Raw genomic sequence first — 4526 nt, 5'->3', positions numbered from 1 at the left:
TATAGTTTTGAAATGAATGGCAACAAAAATTGATTAGTGATTTTTCTAACTTTTATACCTTTTATTTTAAATTATAGGTTACATCATTGCGAAATCAAGGTTCGCACGAAGTGTCAGATGGATTATTTTCATTAGTTTGTGGTCCAGATAGACGTGTTAGAAAGTATACATGGTGCATTGTTAATGGGGTTAGGTTTCACACAAAAGAACGTGATCTTCATTTGAGAAGTCAAAATAGTGGTGTCGTAGTTGAAGGAATTCATGAAGAGGAGAAGATTGAATTTTATGGTGTTTGGACTAATATTATTCAATTAGATTATATAAAAGATTATCAAGTTGTCATTTTTAAGTGTGATTGGTTTGACCTTGATAGGAGGATGCGAAGAATTCATAAAGAAGGTAATTTAGTAAGCATTAATGTTACTAAATACTGGTATGAGAATGATCCTTTTGTATTAGCAATTCAAGAAAAGCAATTTTTTTACTTGGATGATATCAAGTTAGGCAAAGAATGGAAAGTAGTACAGAAGTTTTATCATAGACACTTGTTTGATGTTCCGGAGATTGAATAGATTGAAAGTTCTAAAATGTTTGATGTGAATGATAACGAAGATCAAGAGATTGAATTTGAAGAGAGTGATAGAACCATCCATGTTGAGGATTTTGAAGGACCACTACATCGAGATGATGTTGCTCCATAGGTTATTCATTATGATTCTATTGAAAGAAGTAATAAATTATTTGAGGATGCTTCCATGCAAATCTTTGCTGAACAGAGACAAGAAGGCCTTGCGGACATTGATGAAGAGGAGTTTGAGTGTAATGATGATGTTGATGATGATGATGATGATAGCGATATAGATCCTATGTTTTACTAATTGCGAGAATCTTATTGTGGAACATGCTTATGTAATATTTGGGTATGATCTTATGCATGCTAGTTATGTGATAACAACCCAGTTATGCTTTCTTTTGTTATGTGATAACAGGCTTTGTCATTCCAATACAAATACAACTCGCTTTCGAACATGTTCTTATGATATGCAAATACGCCTATGTTTCTGTACATTCTTGTTTTGCCTCTTTACAATTTAGTGGGTATGGTTTCTTTTAATAGTAATAAACAATCACCTTTTATCACTTAATTATATTTGTAAATCTTGAAACACGAGCACATAGCTCACTTTTGGGCATGGAGATTAAACCTTGACACGGTAGAGTGTCTTTTTCTTTTAGGAGGTATGCTTTCTTTGATATGAATTTGCCAAAGAATGTGCCCATAGTGTGCATTTGGAGGTTTTATATAGCTTCATTTTTCTTCTAGCTTAGGATATTATAATGAATTATTAACATTCCAAGCTTTGTACATAGGCATGTATTTGTTTGGAAACACTTATGCCAATCATACTTTTGAAGAATTGCTAAAACAGTCGGCTCCTATTTTATGTATCCTGGATTGTCTTTGTAGGCTAAGGTTTTTTAGTATATATATACAACCAAAAATATCATTACAAAACAAGTTACCTGGGAAAAGGAAGGCTCCCGTTGAAAAGAGAAAGGTAATTTAGAATTAAGCAATGCCTCTGGGCATTTTGCATTTGGTTTTATAAGATTGATTAAGCTACCATTGAGAAGCCAAAGTTACTTGAGCTTTGACTTCAGTCTTCTGCTGCTCTTGAACAATTTCTTTATCTCCACATACATGTTCAATTTTCTAATAGGTTTATTAGAGTAATGAATGAAAAGTCATTTAGATGTTTTTAAGGAAATTTGCTGAAGCAATGTACTCAACTTTTTCAAGTGGATTTGGTGCACTGGATGAAATGTGAATTTTCATTGGTGTATTTATGTCTACTATTTATAGTACTGACACTAGCTATTTTCTGGTCAGGTTTTTCAGTTCTTCTATGCTCATGCTTCAACTGCAGAAATATACCTTTTCACCCTTGATAATTTTGCACATGCATTTTGTGACAAGGTTTGGCTTTATGAAATTCAGTTTTATTTAACTAAAAGAATCTAGACCAAAATGGTCAAAACGTTGCCAATATTTTTCATTGTTTACCTTTTGGTTACATTTATTTGTTAAATTGTTTTGGTTCATACACTTATACCAGGGCTCATTGTTATTGGCCAAGATTCATGTGGCTCTCCTGAAGCTTCTCCAATTAGATGTAGAAAAAGTGATATCTACTGAATTCATTCCCCGAGTTTCAAAGGACTGCAGGTTTTTGGTCTTTTTGCACTTTGTAAGTTTGATATCCTGATAAATTATTATTCAATCATATGTAAACTTGGTGCATTATTTGTCTTTTAATGGTTTGCTTCTGCCATTTTGCTTAAGATACTTTCACAAATTTGGCTGATGAAATAGATATTGATGTTTGGCTTAACAACTCTCTTCCAATTCTTTTTTCTTCTGATTGATAAATTTCAAGCTGCCTAATTTTTCTAAAATGTAAAACTAAAGAATGCAGTGCTTAATCTCAAGATCAGCTTGAATCTAGTTGGAAGTTAAATATACAAACTAAATGAATCTTTTGCTGGTATTTCCTTAGCAAGCTTGTTTATCCCTTTTTTTATTTTGATTTGATCGAATCTAATTTTCTTATCTTTATTGATTTGTTTTGATACTGAAACAATTGATCAGAAGCATTCTATCTGACATTCTTTTTTGGCTAAAAATATAATTTAAAATATTTGAATAGTTTGCCTAGCTGTGGTTTGTTTTGAAGGTGAAAGAACAAGAATTTGATGTAAAATTTTGGTGTTAATCTCTTAATTCTCTTACATGGGTTGAGATATTGCGACAAGTTCTATTTGCAGCTTGGTTTGGATTGAAAAAGAATACAATGCAAAGATAAGAAGGTTGAAGATGTGGTGTTACACAAATGTGGATGGAAATGTTTTGTCAATTATCGGAGGGTTCATTGTTGAAATGCTAGATAAAACAAAGCTATCAGCTCCCAAAGTGTTTGTACCATAGTGCCTAGCAAGCATGTCAATCTACATCATTCGTGCCTTCATCCAAATGAATGCTATCTTTGATGATCTCATGCTTTGACATTATGTATAGTTTTTAAATAATGTAGCAACTGAGTGAGATATCTGTCGCCTTTGGTGATTCTTGTGACTCATGAGCTGTTATTTATTTATGCTTCTTTTATATATATGTGTGTGTGTGTGTGTGTGTGTGTGTGTGTGTGTGTGTGTGTGCAAATCACAAAACAGTGTAGCTATGGTTCTTGGTTTCTGAAAGTCTTACCTCTAAATTGAGAAATGCTTCTGAGGATGAGTTGTGATGAACTCTTCATAGACACTACTATATTATTCAATTATTTGATCAATTAAATCTATATGCTTGTACTCCCCAGGGTCATTTATATATCTTTTTAGACATTTTTGTTTTTCTTTATATGTTTATGTAGAAAAATTATGAAATGTTACAATTAAATTTAATAATTTTTCACTAAAAAAATTTATTAGTGACATATGGTTAATTTCATTAAATTAATTAATAAATGGTGACCTTCGTTAATATCATCCTTTAATGTCATATGTATCTGGGACAATAATATAATGCCAATATTACTTACATTTAGGTGACGAATAATATAATGTCAGTATTAATTTTATTCAGGTGACGAATTTGTATGTCATAAAAAATAATTAAGATACATGACCAAATTTAAATTATCACCGATAGTAAATATTAATATTGGTGACATTATATTAATTTTTTTTTACAAGTAAGACATTTTAGAATTCGTCACAAAAAAATATTGCATTAATGACTTAAAATAATTGTCACCTAATGTTTAAGTTGTTACTAAAACAATTTCCCTCCATCTCCATTTAGTCAGAAGATACAACATCAAATATTTGGTGACACCATCATATGATGATTTAAAACATTGTCACATAAAATACTCAAACTAATGAAATGCGAGACGAAACCATATTTTTGTCACTTAATGTCATTTATTTGTGACAAAAAACTAATATGTCATAACTAAATTTGTCACTAATCATCAATTTTGTTGTAGTGAATATATTGTAATAACAGATCAATCATTGTTATTGCTAAAAATCCAACCTTACATGAGCGTGCTTTACATATTTATATAAGGTTTCACTTCATAAAAAAAAACTTATAGTTTATGGTGCTATAACTTTGATGTATTGAGAACAAAATAATATATAGCTGATATCTTTACCAAGTTTCTCACAGGCTAGAAGTATTAGTACTTGAGATCATTTTTGGGAGTCTACAATTTTCAATCAAGGGGAGTGTTGAAGAATGATTGAAAAACAACTGTGATGTGACAATCAAGTAAGTGTATATATGGCACCTTACTTGGAAGGTGATGACTTGGTCATAGTTTGAAGTCCAAACCAATTACTTAGTTAATTAGTTTATTGTGCAATGTTTTAGTTGGTGTGTAACAGCTATCATGTGTAAGTTAGAGTTCATGTTGTATATCTTCTTATCTTATGTATGTTTGTTGTAATAGTTTCTCTTCATG

The sequence above is a fragment of the Dioscorea cayenensis genome, chromosome 8, assembly GCF_009730915.1.
Source record: "Dioscorea cayenensis subsp. rotundata cultivar TDr96_F1 chromosome 8, TDr96_F1_v2_PseudoChromosome.rev07_lg8_w22 25.fasta, whole genome shotgun sequence".
NCBI classification, from domain to species: Eukaryota; Viridiplantae; Streptophyta; class Magnoliopsida; order Dioscoreales; family Dioscoreaceae; genus Dioscorea; species Dioscorea cayenensis.
The sequence above is the reverse complement of the archived record's forward strand: the minus strand, read 5'-3'. Positions refer to the sequence as shown.